Consider the following 17,961-nt stretch of genomic DNA (forward strand, 5'->3'; position numbering starts at 1 on the left):
TCTGTATATTGATTTTATATCCTGCAACTTTACTGTATGCATTTATTACTTCAGGAAGTATTCTTTAGTATACTATTGAGTCTTCTATGTATATAATCATGTCATCTGCAAACAGAGATAATTTCAGTTCTTCTTTTCCTATTGGAATGCCTTTTATTTTCTTCTCTCGTGTGATCACATTGACTAGGACTTCCAGTACTATGCTGAATAAGAGCGGAGAAAGTGGGCAGCCCTGTCTTGTACCAGTTTTTAGTGGAAAAGCTTTCAGCTTTTCCTGATTCAGTATAATATTAGCTATAGGTTTTTCATGGACGGCTTTTATTATGCTGAGAAACGATCCTTTTATGCCAATCTTCCTGAGAGTCTTAATCGTAAAGGAATGTTACATTTTGTCAAATGCTTTTTCCACATCAATAGAAATGATCATGTGTTTTTTTTATCTTTCTTTCTGTTAATATGGTGTATTACCTTTATGGTTTTGCGTGTGTTGAACCACCCTTGCATCCCTGGAATAAAGCCTACTTGAGCGTGATGAATAACCTTTTCTTTTTTTTTGGAGAGGTTTTGGCTATAGGGCGCATGCAGTTGCCAGAAAGACAGAGAGAGACATAGAGACAGAAAGCGAGAAATTACCCCCCAGGGGCGACGGCCACGCTGCAATCCCTTCTCCTCCATTCTCCTCTCGGCATCTTGGGCACACATGCACATGTGCCTGGTATGAATTTTAACCTTCCAGGTCCAGGACTCAAATTGCATTCAACTACATGGGAGTCCAGCAATATAACCATTATGCCATCTGGTGGTCCCTAGATACTAATTTCTACCAATGAATTAAATTTTCTGTTGAACCAACAGTACAATAGGTATTGGCTTAGAGCTAAAAAAAGTTTTTTGAAGTAACAGAACTCACTGGGTAGAGCTGGATTTCTAAGGCAGAAAATACTTTTTTTGTTGTTGTTGTTAAAAAGTAAAATATTATGAACTACACATATGAAACAAAAGGTGGTAAAAATACTGAGAGGTTGTAATGGGGCCAGCAGGTGGTAGGAGGTAAGGGTGGCTGGATCCCACTTGGCCAACTGAGAGTCCTGGACTTGGCGGCTTGAAAAACACATTGGGCACAAGTGCGTGTGTGCCCAAAATCCCCAAAGAGGGAGAAATGGAGAAGAGATTGCGGCATGGCCACACTGGGAGGTGACTTCTCATCTCTCCCCTCGCCAAAATCAGTGCACATGCCCTACAGCAAAGACTAAAATAAAAACCAAAAACAAAAAAAGAGAAAGGCTGTCTATCTCCTGTTATGATAAAATATTGGGTTGTGAGGTATCTAGTTCCTTTCTTCTTCTTAGTTTAGCTAATGGTGTGTCAATCTTGTTTATCTTTTCAAAGAACCAGCTTTTGCTCTCATTTATTTTCTGTATAGTTTGCTTATTTTCTATTTCACTAATTTCTGCTCGAATCTTTATTATTTCTTTTTTCCTGGCATTTTTTGGATTTTTCTGTTGTTGTTTTTCCAGTTCCCTATGGCATGATGTTAGGTTGTTCTTTGCCAGCTTTCCATCTTTTTCTTGTCTACACTAATTACTATGAACTTCCCTCTTTTGACTACTTTTGCAGTGTCCCATAAATTATGGAAACTTGTGTACTCATTATCATTTGTTTCCATGAATCTTTTCATTTCAGTCTTAATCTCTTCAGTAATCAGGAAGTCATTCAGAAGTAAGTTCCATAGCTTCCATGTATTTGTGTATTTTAAAGGGTTTTTCCTGAGATTAATATCAAGTTTAATTCTATCATGGTCAGAGAAGTTGCTAAATATAGTTTCTATGCCTTTGAATCTGTAAAGGCTGGTTGTATGTCCTATCATATGGTCAGTCTTCAAGAAAGTACCATGCAGGGCTGAAAAAATGTGTATTTTGTGTTTTTTTGGGTGGAAAGTTCATTATTTTTACAATGAGCACATGTTCCTGCAGTCCTTCAGTTGGGAACAGTTCTTGATCTTATTTAGGAATGGAGGGAGAAGTTCATCAGCTTCCTTCATCTTGCAGACCCAGACTTATAGGAGGCTGAGATACACTGAGAAGTGGATGACTTTTAGGCAGATGTAATGGTTTTTCTTAAGCTGACCAGCAGCTGTTGGAGTATGTGTGTTCATTGCAGATCCTACTGGCACTGTCTTATCTCTCTGAGAAGGGGAAACAAGATTGGCAGGAAGCTCCACTGGAGAGAATGTCTGACATCTAGAATTCTGTGTCCTCCTTTTACTCTACTTGATCACATGGGTCCATCTGTTCTTTCCATTTCATCTTCTCTTGGTCTTGCATTCCCTTTTCCTGTGGTTAACTGGAAACCCTTTTCCTTAAGCAGCATGAAGTAACAGCACCTGTGACTCAGAGGAGGGGGGACCGTTTTCTTTTTGGCCTCAAAGCCTATCTGAAGGAGGAGAAAATAAAGCCAAAAGAGAGCACAGTAATGTCAAGGAATGGAGGCCATCTCTCTTCACCCTCACCCTATACTCCACCAGATCATGGTTTAAGTTTTGGGTCTAGTTCATAATAAAAACTACTGTTAGGTGCCAGGCACTGTGCTAATATTCACAACAGCCCAATGGGGAAATGCCATTGTTTTCTCCCCTCCCTTCTCTTTTCCAAATAGAGAGCAGAGACACAGATAAATTAAACAACTTGCCCAAAGTTACACATGGGTAGTAGGTGACAGAAAGAAGATTCAAATCCAGGTAACCTGGTTCCAACACCTGCCTTCTCAATCAGCCAGGTATGGTATCACTCACTTATGCTACATGCTATCTCTACTCTATTATTTCCGATTATGGGAAGCAATTAATGCTCTTCATTTCTGACACCCACAATGAGATAAGACCTCAAAACTGGACCAACCAAAATCCCAGGCAGGCATGAAGGCAGTAAGTTTTGGCCTGAACAATCAGCATGATTGGGTCTTATCTCTGACTGTATTGTGTCAGTGGTTACTTGACCAAATACAGAGGTATTTCTCATCAGAATTTCCTTTTGTAGCAAGGCTACAGGGGACCCTTGTCATCTCTTTTAGTGACACTGATGTCAGTGGTGGATTATGGACCATGAGATGACCTGGCCCTTGTCTTATGCTCATGAAGAATTAGACATGCAGAAAAAGAGTGGAGATAACAAAGCAGAATTTATTGAAAGAGAGGAAAACTCCCAAAGAGGAACAGGTCCAAGAAAAGGGCTGCTGAGTTGGGTTCTGGTCAGGGGTTTTTATCCTAAGAGGAACTTGTTCACATTTTCTCCCCGGAGGGGGCAGTCACATGTTAGGTATGTCATACTGTACATTTAGGGGAGCTATGCATTCAGAGAACTTTTTGGTAAATGCCCAAGTCTTTTGAGAGTTTTAGCTCCCAGAGACCACTATCTAGTGGCCAGTGATTGCTCTAGGCTTTATCTCAGAACCTTAGGCCGTAGGGACAATTATCTACTTCTGGAATGTAGTGTGGATATGGAAAAAGCCAAAATTGCCTTAGGCCATGCTGCCTAGGTTAATCATTGAATCATTGCTGCAAACTGCAAGCCATGTCTTGTGAGTAATCATTTTCTTATGAATGCTTAACAATTGCTACTCCATCTTTGTCCTGACTACCTGGTTCTTAGGGTTTTGTCTCATTATAGTATGATAAAAGACTCTAAAAATATTCTTGGGTAACCCACAGCATAGTCTGTAATCCATTTACTGAAAGCAGACCAAGTTACTGAACTTACAAGTCAATATTCCTGAGTTCTTTGAGGAGCATACCCCAAGAACATTACTGATGGGGGTAACGTTTTCTAAGTGTGAAAGTAATAGTGGATTTCCATGGGCTTAGACCTTAGATCTGAAAATAGAAAGGCTCTCATCAGTGACTCGGATAATGAAATAAAGTAATAGGCTTAGCTGTGGTCGTGCACACTGGTAGATACTGCTACTTGGAGGGCTGAAGCAGGAGGATCATGACAATAAGATGCTGTGTCTTTAAAAAAAATCGTGGGTATTAAGATTCAAATGGCTTCAAAGCAATTGTAGGGGGTTGTCTTGTACCTTGAAAATTGTGTCCAAGCCTTTAAAGTTGCCTTGATAAATTGCAGCAATCATCAGGATCAAACAGGAGCCCTAGGCCATCTTTCTGTAAACCCACTAATGAATTTAAATGTAAAATAGTGTAGCTATAAAAAGCTGGGTATGTTTGGGGTTAGAAAAATTCAGGAAACCTGGAATCTACATGATATCGAGTCATTGGGAATATCATGATACATTTTTGCATAGAAAAACAGAAGAATACATCTTGACCTTCCTGATGACCTAATATTATAAAACATCGTTGCATTTGTTATTTAAAAATGTGTAGTAAACGTGTTGATTCATTCTTTTTTATAACTTTCAAAGTAATTAGCCATAGATCATGAATGGTTTGCTTTAACTTCCCTTCCTACCCCAGGCCCCTCTTCTCGCCACTCTCTACTCTTACTAAACCTCATTGAAATATACCAAATACAAGTAGTCTTAAAGTAACAAGCTGTTACTAGTATATTCCTACCCAGTTCCAATAGCTGTGATATTTTGAGGTTTCTAGGATACTGTAGCCAAACTAGAGACAGATACAGTTTGTTCTATTTGGGGGGGAACTACTAATTTCATGATGCCTGATGGTACCAAGGGAGATGGCAATTTGTGTTTCCTGCCCAGATCAGAGGGATGCACTTTTCCAAAGGTGTGTATTATGAAGGCACTTCTGTATTCTGTCACTCAGCAACTTTTATCCTTCCTGTCACCATAACAACTTTTATCCCATAATAAGCAATGATCATCAAGAGAGGCTAAAGAGGAAAGCTTTTTTTTTTTTTTTTTTTGAGAGGTTTTTGCTATAGGGTGCGTGCGCTTGCCAGATAGACAGAGAGAGACAGAGATAGAAAGCGAGAAATCACCCCCAAGAGGGGATGGCCATGCCGCAATCCCTTCTCCTCTATTCTCTTCTCGGGATCTTGGGCATGTACGCACACGCACCCGGCGTGAGTTTAAGCCACCGGGTCTGGGACTCGAACCGTAGTCGACTACATGGGAGTCCAGCGACATAGCCATTACGCTAACTGCTGGTCCCGAGAGGAAAGCTTTTTGTGCTATCTTTTATTTCTCTTCTTGGACCCATCTGGTGATCTGATCTTGTAGATCTGATATTCTCTTTGTATTTTGTAATAGATGGGCATAGCTATTAGACCTGCATTTTCAAACGGACATTCACCGTAGTGTATGCAAGCTTTTTATCACTCCTTTGCCTTTCCCTTGTGTACCACCCACACCTCATGGTTGGGGTAAATGCCCAATCCCCACTGACTCTACCTAGAAAACAAGGGAAAGGGCTTGTTCCTGCACTGACCAACTGTGCCCACATCACAACAATTCGCTTATGCCCTAAGGCAAAAGAGCCACAGGATGTCACCACTTTTCACAGACATGAGCTGCGCAGGAATCACCAGAGGAACAGAGTACACATTTAAGCCAAGTCAGGGGTAAAATTCTGCTGACTACAAGTCTCTGCCCTTTCGGCTGTGTGAAATGATTTTTCCTGGAAGGTTTTGGTGATCACTTAAAGCACTTGCTAGTTTTGCTAATGTGGTTTGACCTCACTGGGGCTCTGATCGCAAATGCCTGTCATTTAGTTCATACTACACACACCTGAGGTGGAGAGATTTATTCCCAGCCAAGAATCTCATAGAAGTCGGATAATCACCCTTTGGTTCAATCCAATTCCATTTGTCCCCCAGTTTAAGCCTCTCCCACAAATAGATATAGTATTCATCTAGTGGTTAGTTAAAAGTGGCAATTGTTCTTTCCCCCTTTTAGATTTGTTATCACACATAGTTTAGATGGCTGAATTGGTTAGGCCTCTTCCCCTCCCTTCCTGCCACCCGCCTGCTAGACATCCTAGATTTCTGCAGGTCATGAGTTAATCTGCAGGGTTTCTTTATTTCCTGTCTTTCTGGAATCTGAGAGTCACTGAATACGTCTTAGCCAAGGGCTGGCCTGCATCCTTACTCTAAAATCAGGGTCTGAGGTGCTGCTTCATATGTACCAGATTTTGGTAGAGTCCAGACAACATTTTTTTTCCCACTTGAAACAAAGCCTTTCGGGTTTAGCATTCCACATACCATATTATCTATGGCCCTGACATTTTCTGTATTTGACTATTATTTGGTTTCTTAGAACATGACTTAGAGATGATTGTGATATAATTTGATTACCTATGTGGAAATATATATTTATATGAATTAACAATGTAAATATTAATAGAGAGTGGTTCAATAGCAGGGTCTGTATCTCATTAATTATTTATATCCTACCACCTTGAAGAGTACCAACTCCTTTTGGCATTCAATAGATGTTCTCATTTTAATGATTAAATAAAAGGATGACTTTGCACTATTAGTTTTTTCCCCTATTAGGATATGCCCAGGAACTTAAATTTTTCTATTATCTTTACCAACATCCCTTTCATCATGCATATGGTATCAGGATTGGGCCACTCATCCCTCTCCTCCTGCTGTAGGGATATTTCCTGACTTCTTTCAACCTATTGTCCTAGGGTTAGATACCGAAAAGGGAATATTGTTTTAGGTACCACTAAGAAAGAATGAGGGAATACCCTAACAATTTAACTATACATCAACTCTAAAATATATTTTACTTCAGAGATATTACAATATGAAAAATCTGCATCTTACAGTGGATGAGACATGGTGAATTGGTTCAACTGGAATGGAGCTCACAACTTGCTTGATGGTTAGGGGAAGAGATGTCCCTATTCTCAACCTAGAGTAAGGAAGCTTGTAGTCCTAAGAGTCCTTAACCATCAACAAATATCCTGCCATTCTGAGCAGTGCTGGTGCCAGATGTTGCTAATAGTTTCAGTGGCACCATGGAATGCTGAAAAGAAATGGGATTTCTTATATATTTTTTTGACATAAGTTGTGTGCACTTCCTGAAGAGAGAGAGATAAAGAGAGACAGGAAAGTGAGAAATCACCCAGCAGGGGGCATGGATGTGCAACAATTCCTTCTCCTCCACCTCCTTTTGGGATTTTGGGTATGCATATACTTGGTCCCAGCATGATTTTCTTTTTGAGAGAAAGATTTTTGCCCCCTCATGGGATGGCCATATGACAATCCTTTCTTCTCCATTCTCCTCTCAGAATCTTGGGTCCACACATGCCCGGTTTGAATTTTAAGCCACCAGATCCAGAACTCAAACCACCGTCTACTATGTTGGGAGTCCAGCAACGTAACCATTGTGTCATCTGCTGGCTCCACCTGGCATGTTTTTCAAGCCACTGGGTTTGAGACTCAAATCATCCAGTCAGCCATGTGGGTTCCAGCAGCCTTAATCTCTGTGCCACCAGCTGGCCCAGGATTTTTTTCTTTTAATGATAGCTTTGTATGAGAGGGAGCGAGCAAGCTCAAGTGAGAGTGAGTACCCTTAAGAGGGTCCCATGACACCTCAATCAACTTTCCTTAGCACTGTAGCTTCTCACGATCCCGGCACATGTATGCCCAGAGTGCTTTTTTGCAGGATCTGAACCACAGTTGCCATATGATTTGTAGCACTTGCAGGGCACTGGTGTTACCACTACACTGCAGCAGCTGCACCATGTCTCAGGATTTCTTTAGGTAAGTGAGTTAATACTTGATCATGCAAGCTAGTTTCATCTTAACATTTTTTTAAGCTCGGAACCTACAGCATCCTGATTCAAGTATGACTTTTAATAAAGGATATTGAACTCTCTGAGAGCTCAGATAATACACTGAGCAAGAGTGAGAGCTATTGGGGGGGGGGATCGAAAGCACAATCTGGGATAGAATATGAACGAGAGAATAATATATAAGTGAAGTAAATATCGCTCCCATGTACTCTCTCTAGATTCACAAGTCAGAAATAGTTCCTGTTCTCAGGTCTACCTGGGACTTTCATTAGAATTGTAGAAAAGTCCTCCAGGGAAGTTTTTGGAATTTTTTTAAAAAAATAATTTGGTGGGACCAGCAGTTAGTGTCATGGCTATGTTGCTGGACTCCCATGTAGTTGACTGCGGTTCGCATCCCAGACCTGGTGGCTTAAAACTCACGCCGGGCGTGTGTGCATGCATGCCCAAGATCCTGAGAGGAGGACGGAGGAGAAGGGATTGCGGTGTGGTCATCCCCCCTGGGGGGTGATTTCTCGTTTTCTGTTTCTCTGTTCCTCTCTGTCTGTCTGGCAAGCGCACACACCCTATAGCAAAAAACAAAAACAAAAACAAAAAAATAAAAAAAATCTCAAAAAATATAATTTGAAATTGTCTACTCTGGAAACAAATGCAAGAATACCAAAGAGCTGGGGTATCGTAGTGCTTGAAAATTCAGGAGCTAGTGTCAGGTGCTTGAGCTCAAATCCTGGCTTTATTGCTCATTCCTAGGACCTCAGACATTTTATTTTTCCATCTTTTCTTTTCTCATCTGTCAAGTGGGTCTCACTGGGTACCTTCCTTTGTATCATTAAGAGAATCAAATGAGCTTGATGCATATAAAGCACATAATGAGTGCCTTATAAATGCTAGTTATTAATTCTGAAGAAATTTAGAAATCATTTTCAGTTATCTACCATACTTGGAAGAGATAATAATCAGGCTGCCTTAGCCTCGTGAATATATAAGAATAAATTAATTTATATGAAAGCTTAAAGATTTAGGTTAATAAAAAGGAAGACTTTTCAACCGGTGAAAGCTGCCAGGCCACAGACGTAATAGACAAGATTCTTACTTGCCTGCTTTGTAAAGTCTTCTCTCAAGTCACTCCAGTGTAATATTCTGGTGTAGGTAGAAGGCTTGACTTGGCCTCTCTCTGCCATTGGCTCCTCTGTTCTTTGCGCAGCAGAATTTGGTAACTATTTTTACCTGGTTGTACAGTAACCTCCACTTCAGTGCTTCTTTCTTTTCTTTTTCTCTTCTTTTCTCCCTCTTTTTTTTTTTTCTTTTTTAGAGAGGGTGTGTACACCATAGGGTGTATATGCTTGCCAGAAAAAGACAGAAAGTGAGAAATCACCCCCCATGGGGGATGGCCATGCCACAATTCCTTCTCCTCTATTCTCCTCTTAGGATTTTGAGCATGCATGCCCACGTGCCCAGCATGAGTTTTAAGCCACTGGGTCTGGGACTCAAACCATAATCGACTACGTGAAAGTCCACTGATATAACCATTATGCCATCTGCTTGTCCTACCTCTTTCTAATTTATGTACTCTCTGTCTTTTCTCTTCATTGAAAGAAATAACTTTTGATTCTGTGATTTCAGGCTTCCATCCACAGCTATGAATAAAAAAATCAATGCTATACTTTGGGATATCTAATGCTATACCAGGGATATCTAATCTTTTGTGTACTTCATAAGGATGCCAGGTATCACTCTTCTCCAGGTACACATAGGACTAGGTTTTTGCTGCTCAAAGTGTGGATTAAAAAATTTTTTTTTAAAAATTATGTTATTTAATTTTATTTATTTATTTATTTGCTTGCCTGCTTGCTTGCTATAGGGTGTGTGCGTTCGCCAGAAAGACAGAGAGAGACAGAAAGCAAGAAATCACCCCCCAGGGGGGAAGGCCACACCACAATCCCTTCTTCTCCATTCTCTTCTTGGTAGCTTGGGCATGCATGCACACGTTCCCAGTGTGAGTTTAAGCCACTATGTCCAGGACTTGAACCACGATCGACTACATGGGAGTCCAGTGACACATAGCCATTGCACCAACTGCTGGTCCCTATTTATTTATTTTAATTTGACCAGAGAGGGACAGAGTGAGAAAGAGAGATAGAAAGTGAGAAAGCAAGCTACCAGGTCTGGGATTCAAACCACAGTTGGCCATGTGGGAGTCCAGTGCCTTTACCACCATGCCACCTACTGGCCCACAAAGTGTGTATCTTTATGTGCTTGGGGTATCACTTGTGAGTATATTAGAAATGCCACATCTCAGCACTCCACCCCTCTTCTACTGAATTACAACAGTTAACAGGTACTTTAAACATCTATAATATGTTGAGAAGCACCACTCTTGGGAGTATATCTGGACAAAGGTGGAGAACTGACTGTCAAGCTCATCTTCTAATTGGAAGAAGGCCTTTGTGTGATTTTATGCTGATAAGAGTTCATTCTTCATTTTCTCCTTCTTTTGTATTCTTTGCCTTTGTCACAAAAAGAGAAAGCTACCATTTGCTAGAGAGACATGAGAATTTTAGAGACCCATTGGTGATAAGGAATGTCATGTGACACTGGGGAATAGACAAGAAAATGTGTCTTCTGCCACAGCTCAAAGGCTGTAAGGATGGCAGCTAATTCATTCTTCTCCAGTTTTGAGGAAATCCAGGATTGGATTCAGTAACTGTTGGCAATGATCGAAGGCTACCATGTGCCCTGGGATGGAAGGAAGCCAGGGTTAACAGACCCAGGGCACAGCTCAAGGGAACTGGCATAGAGTTGGGTCCCAGAAAGGACTAAAACTGGGAGTCAGCTCACTAAAGTAAGCTGTTTGGAGTGACACTGGTTAACACAGAGCTGAAGAATTTGCAGAAAGAAAAGGTTGAAATCAAAGACAGGAAAGAGCAAAGAAAAAGATTACAAGTTCAAAGCAAATATCTGAAACCAGAAGATCCCTGAGACCTTAAGAGATAGGAAAAAAGTAAGGCAGGAGATATGGGGCATCAACCCTATAAATAGGTTTGCCAATGAGAATGTGTCTCTGCTGAGCCAGTCATATGCTTTTGATGAGTACAGGATGAGAACCTTGTATGTGGTTTCTCAGGAATCTGAAGTAATTATGAAATGGGAACTCCTGGCTGGGGTCAGGAGACAGTGTCAGAAGGGCAGCTATAGGGGCTGGGTGATATCATAGCAGCGAAATGTGCTGCTCTGCCAGGCTCATCAACATGGGGAAGTTCTGGCTTGCATCTGGAGATATCCCTTAGTACAATGGAAATGCATCTGCCCATGGTCTGGGGCCAGCTAAAGTGGGGGTGCACGGCAGCACCAAGACACTTTCAGGGATCCTGTCTCTCTGGCTCTCCCTCGTGCTCTTGATCACACTCATGGAAGAAATAAGTAAATAAATAGATTAAAGAGGCAACTATGGCCCACTCATGGTAGTGTGTGCTGGTTAACACTGCTACTCCACCACAGGCTGGGGCCACTTGGGAGGTCTAGGTTCAATTCCCAGCCCAACCTAAAGGCCATGAAGAGTGGCACGTACCTATAATCACAGGTACTCAGGATACTGTGGCAGGATGATTATGCCATAGCAAGACCTTGTCTTAAAAGTGAGAGAGAAAGAGAGAGAGAGAGAGAGGCAGCTATTGACCTAGAACCTATTTACCCAAGCAAAGCTGTATGGATGGCAGTGGGGCAAGGCTAGGTGAGAAAGATGAAGTCCACTAGGTCAAAGAAGCTAGGACAAGAAGAGTGGAAGGAGCCCTGCTTTCTCCACTATGCTAAGGCCTAGGAGCAGAGAATTCTTAAAGGACTGCTTGTGAGAGGAAGGGAGGTGAGCAGCAGAAAGAGGTCAGCTCAGGTCAAATGTTGAGCAGGAATCAGGCAAACGAGGCTGCTGTCCTGGGATGCTGGGGTTTGACCATGTGTTCTCAGCGTTCTTTCACAGAGCCTGATGGGCACGAGTGACCCTGATCATTAATCATAGCACAAAGGAGGGCAGAGGCTTGTAGAAAATAAGAGCAAGATACTGCAAATCAATAAGGCTTGTACCAAGTGTAATGTTCGCAGTTGTTTAAGTCTTAATCCAAAGAAGTTGCTATTGTTTTGAATATAGGAGAATGCATGCTTTCAAGAAAATGTGCAGGCATTGGGGGGAACCAGCAGTTAGCATAATGGCTATGTTGCTGGACTCCCACGTAGTCGACTGTGGTTCGTGTCCCAGACCTGGTGGCTTAAAACTCACGCCAGGTGCGTGTGCATGCGTGCGTGCCCAAGATCCCGAGAGGAGAATGGAGGAGAAGGGATTGTCACGTGACCATTCTCCCTGGGGGGTGATTTCTTGCTTTCTGTCTCTATGTCTCTGTCTGGTGAGTGCACGTGCCCTATAGCGAAAAACCTCTTCAAGAAAAAAAAAAAAGTACAGGCATTGCAATCAGACATACCAGGGCTTTCAAAGATGAACTTTGAGCTTTGGTTTTCATATCCATAAAAATCAAGAAAACTGTACCTTCTTTACTGAGTTCTTGTGAAGCTTTAAAACATGTAGAAAGTCAAGCACAGGGGACCAGCAGTTGGCATAATGGCTATGTCGCTGGACTCCCATGTAGTCGACTGCAGTTCAAGTCCTGAACCCAGTGGCTTAAACTCATGCTGGGTGCATGTGCATGCGTGCCCAAGATCCTGAGAGGAGAATGGAGGAGAAGAGATTGCAGCGTGGCCATTCCCCCCTGGGGGGTGATTTCTTTCTGTCTCTTTCTGCCTTTCTGGAGAGCGCATGTACCCTATAGCAAAAACCTCTCCCCCCCAAAAAAAAACGTCAAGCACAGTAATACCACACACAGAAATTATTCATACTTGCTGCCTGAACTCTTTACCTCCTCTTGCCTCATTATGGAAATTTCACTGTTCTTCCTGCATTTGTGGCTGGTGAGATTTTTTGCATTTACTGAAGATAATGGTTCTATTTCTGGTGAATAATGAATTAAGACAAATGTGATTCTTTTTAAAAAATAAGTTTATTTATTTATTGCATGAGTGAGAGAGGCAGGGAGAGAGAAAGAGAAACTGCACCTCTGAGGGGTCTCGACACCATGGTCCACCCCTCAACTTTAAGCAGCCCAGATTATGGGCACATGCGTCCCTGGCTTACCCATGAATATCTCTGAATGCAAACCTTCTCATGTGGATCTGCTCATAGAAGATAAAATTCCACTGCTGCACCACCGTCCAGTCCCTAAATGTAATTATTAGTTAAGAATGTAGTGGAGAGGGGGCCAGCAGGTGGCACAGTGGTTAATGTGCTGGACTCCCATATGGCCGACCACAGTTTGGGTCCTGGACCTGGGGGCTTGCTTCTCGGTTTCTCTCTCTCTCTCTTATGAGCACACATGCCCCATAGCAAAACGAAAAAAAATAACAATAATAAATAAAATAAAATTAATAATTCTTTTTAAAAAGGATGTAGTGAAGAAAAGGAATGTTGAGCTCTACCTAGAAGCTGTACAAGGACAGTCCTAGGTACAACTCTCACTGCCCATTTCCCTGCTGGAGAACAGGAAGTCTCAAAGAAAATCACAGCTTCTTAAGTGCTACCCCTAAAAGTGTATGTCTGTGAAGTTACAGTAACTATCTCAGCTTAAATCAATCAAAGAGCTGCTCTATACTTGGTGACTTATGTGTAAGTTCAGCTGCTATTGAAGTTAATGGGTGGGTATAGTTAGTATCCCACATGGTCCAGGCAGGACATTTGCATTTAACGGGGAGCTCCACAGAAAAAGCCCCCATTCAAAGAAGTACATCTCCTACACTGGGAATTTTTGATGCTGTTATTACTGGACACATGCATAGACCAGGCCTGACTACTCATCATGCAGTAGGCCAATTTCTGAGACAGTGAGCATTTGCTCAGAGGCAGGATTCATTACAAAAGCTATAAACTGAGAGAATGGTATAGTCCAAGACTCTTAAGGTACCATCTCCCACATTGAGGGGCAATCAGAGTTTGTAAATGTAAGTCAGGAATGTGGTAATGTGAGGATTTGGGGGTAGGAATCCATGGGTTTTCCAGAATAGTTTCTGTGATGTCATCTTTGATGGATGGTGCTTTTTTATGAGTGCTCGGTTGTCTTGAGGAGGGGCCAGAGAAAGATGTCATTGTTAGGTCTGTTCTGGATAAAGAACTCAAGACAAAGAACTCTTAGGATACCTGGATCTCTTCAGTCTTTATATATAACTTGTGACTGTGTTTTGCAGAAATTGAACAGTCACTACAGGACCATAAGCATAGTGAGCAGATGATATCAGGAGGGAAAGAAAGCATGAGTTCATCTTATTGTGTAAAGTAAATGACTTAGGACTCTAGGGTACACTTGTTTTTTTTCCTGGTAAATGTTATATTTAAGACTGAATTAAGAAATTTTATTTCTTTATTTAAAGAATTATTTAATTTTTAATTTGTTTTATTATGTTTTAATTTGCTATAGGGTGTGTACACTCATGGGAAAGATAGACAAAGAGAGAAAACAAATCACTAGGTCCAAGATTCAAACTATGGTCGGCCATCTGGGACTCCAGTGCCTTAACCACCATACTGCCTGCTGGTCTTCAAAATTTATTTTTTGCTTCTCAGTGGCTGGTGTCACTGTGGCAGGGCCATGAGAGAGCAGTAAGGGACTGGGGAGACCTTCTGGTATTCCTGCCTTGGTGCTCTTGAACAGTCTGTCCCTGGGTGAGCCTTTTATCTGCCATGAATCCTGGACTTCCCTGACATTGAGATGGGGGAGTAGATTCTTCTCAAAATGTTTTCTAGCCTGGAAATTTTTGATTGTGCAACAGAAGTATTTGAATAATCTATGACTTGTCACAAAACATTTTAAATTTCCCATGAAAATAAAAAAGTATGGGATAAAAAATAATGCCTGCTGGTCTTTTGGTAATGAATACCACAGTAGATAAAAGCATTTCTTCTAAAAGCTGTTGTTTCCTTTCTTTACAAAAATTATCCAGCTTTGATGTTCTGATACTGTTTCCTTTTCAATAAAAACCTTTAAAACAGTAGCCCTCTTACCTACGCATCCATTTTCAGGTAAGCTGTGGCCTTGATCAATAAATTGATTTTCATTTAAATGAGAAGGAAAACCTACTTTTCTGGCAAGGGCATCAATCTGATCGACCCTTTGAACGTGTTAACTACAATTGTCAGAGGAATTGAAAGCCATAGGTTTAAATACTAGATCAATTGATCAATTATAATGTGATTCCTCAGATTATGCACTTTTGTTTCGTATCAAACTAGCCCATTGCTATTCAAGTTGTCACTTTATGAGAATTAATGCCAAACAAATTACCAATGACTAGCCAATTTAAGAGATTAACCTTGCTCAAAAAGAGCCCTTGGACAGCTGTGATTCAGAGGTCTTCATTAGATCCAGTTCCTTTCTCTTTATTTGCTATGACTCATCAGCTTTGATGGGATCCGTTCTGTGATCATCATCTCTTGGTTTTGTTCTTTACAAAAAATTACATCAGATTTTAATTTTAATTTTCCATTGTTTGAGATACTTACTGCAGAGAGATTTTTCTTAGAAAAAAAAGTGTGCATTCTAGTTCATGGAATTCTAGTTCATGGAAACAGTGGCAAACTTACCTCAACCACTAAGCAAATCTTTTTTTTTTTTCACATACAATGAATAAAAAATAAGTTAAGACATTTAGGTTCATCCATGTTGTTGCTGCTTATTAAAAAGTAGCTTGAACTGTAGAAAAAAAACTGAGTAAATTGCTACATTTGTGTAAATTTTCTTTTTACAATTATTCTGGTGCGTTTCTGGGTCTTAGAAATGGAATCTGTCTAACTGTAATATCCTGGACATCCACCAGCGCACTTGTTTTCATTCTCTGGTGCTCTGATGCGTATCTAGAATGACCTAATGTCACTGAGGCTTCATATTGGCTATTTCTCCTGGAAAACTCCACAGGTGAAGTCCTTCTCTACGTTTCACAAGTGGTCAGCTACCCTTTTTCAAAGTGGTAGAATGTGTAAATCATGTTAACTGGAAATGTGAGAAAAGAACTTTATCCAAGAATACTGCAGCATATCTATTGTAGCAAGATTGAAATATCTAGGGCATTTTGCCTGTTCAAAAAAAATAATAAAACAAAATGCATTTGGAACTGAAAACTGATTCAAAGACTATATGCTACTCATCTTTACTGCAGGAGAAATCTAAACAGAATGACTGAAGAAATGAAATGTTTATTATGAGTGCTGTAAGTCAGGGCTGCTAGGCAAATGGAATCTTAATGAGTAGAGTATGTTTATAGAGAATAAATCATGCTCCAGAAATGCAAAACTTTATTGTGAAGCAATTAGAAAATTAGGGGACAAAAGAAAATACTTCTTTAAGACCTTAACTTACATTAGGATTGGTGCTTTTTTCAGTGTGTTCAGAAATTCAGTGTTTAAAGAACTGAAACATTCCCTGGATTATCCCCATTTCCATACTACCCTCCCTCCTACGGCTCAATCTAGTATAGGTCCCCGTTTATGTTCATAGTACCTTATTCTTGGTAGGACTAAGTATTTATTACCATCTTTTGTTTTCTTTAAATTTTGTGCTTGCTGCTGGAGAGAAACAGGGCTGGGAGTGCTGTGAGAAAACACCTCCCATGGGAAATAGTCATGCTGTAATCTCTTCTCTATCTCTTTCTTGGATTTTGGGCATACACATACACATACCTGGAGTGTTTTTCAAGCCACTGGGTCTTGAACCACACATTTGCCCATGTGGGATCCAGCCATCTTAACCACTGCACCACTGGCTGGCCCTTTTACCATCTTAAAAAATCATGGTGGAGCTGGCCACATAACTGAGTAGTTAAGGGAGTCAGATCCTACATGACTGATGCCACAGTTTGAATCCCAACTCCCATGTCTTGAAAAACACTGGGCACACGTGTGTGCTTGCCCCAGATCACAACAGTATGGAGTAATGGAATAGAAAGGTTAGTAATGTGACCATGCTGTATTATAAGGGGATGCTTTCTTCCCTCGTTCTCTTTCTTTCTCTCTCCCTAGTGGGCACATGTGACCTTTGGCAATTAAAAAAATTACTTATGGTGAAATGTTTTATATATATAAATGAATGTATAGATCAGTGCAGTTTAAAGAAGAAAGTAAAATGAAAACTCATGTACTTACCACCCAGATAAAGAAAGAGACCAGCACCAGTCCTTCGGAAGTCTCCTTCATGCCTCTCTGCATGCAGCAGTGGCCATTTTCCGACATTTCGTGTTAGAATTATCTTGCTGCTTTCTGTGGTTTTAGCACATAGATACATATCACTAAACATTATACCATTTGAGTTTGCCTCTTCTATTATGGTTATGTTTTTAGATTGATCTAGGATGATGTACCATATAAATATGAGTATAATTTATTTACTCATTTTACTGTTGATAGACATTTGTCCCATGTTTTGTTGTTCTTTTTTTTTTGATGAATACTGTTTCTCTGAGCCTTTATCTTCTAGAGTATATTTGTAAGCATTTATCTAAGGCATGTGCCTAATATTGGAATTGCTGAATCATAGAGTGGGCAATTTAACTGGTTAATAACAAATTATATTCCAAAGGAACAGCATCCATCTACATTCACACCCCCATGGTTTGATGAAGGCTTTATCACTGCACCTCACTGATACTTGGCATTATCCTTATTTTTCATTTTTAGCAATCTGGTGGCAGAAAATGATATTTTAGAGTGGTTTTAATTTTTATTCCCTAGTTAAAATGATGATGAGCATCTTTTCATATACTATTTGCTCCTCTCTGAAATGTCCATTCATATCTTTTACATTTTTCTCTTCAGCTGTCATTTTGTTATTAATTGGGAGAATTTCTTTATATATGCTGGTTAATAGGTACTTGTGTCTTGTGTGTGTTGAGCACATCAATTTCTGAACTGTGGTCTGCATTTTCACTCTCCTTTGAGTGATTTTTGATAAATATAAGTTATTAATTTTAATATAAGTAAATCCATCCAAATATACCTGTATGGTTTTATATCTTATTTAATTAAGAACGCTTATATACCCCAAAGTTACAAAGTTTTCATCTATTTGCTAAAAGTACTGTTCTTTTTGGGACCAGCAGTTGGTGTAATGGCTGTGTTGCTGGACTCCCATGTAGTCGACCGTGGTTCGAGTCCCAGACCT

The sequence above is a fragment of the Tupaia chinensis genome, unplaced genomic scaffold, assembly GCF_000334495.1.
Source record: "Tupaia chinensis unplaced genomic scaffold, TupChi_1.0 Scaffold142808_1, whole genome shotgun sequence".
NCBI lineage: Eukaryota > Metazoa > Chordata > Mammalia > Scandentia > Tupaiidae > Tupaia > Tupaia belangeri.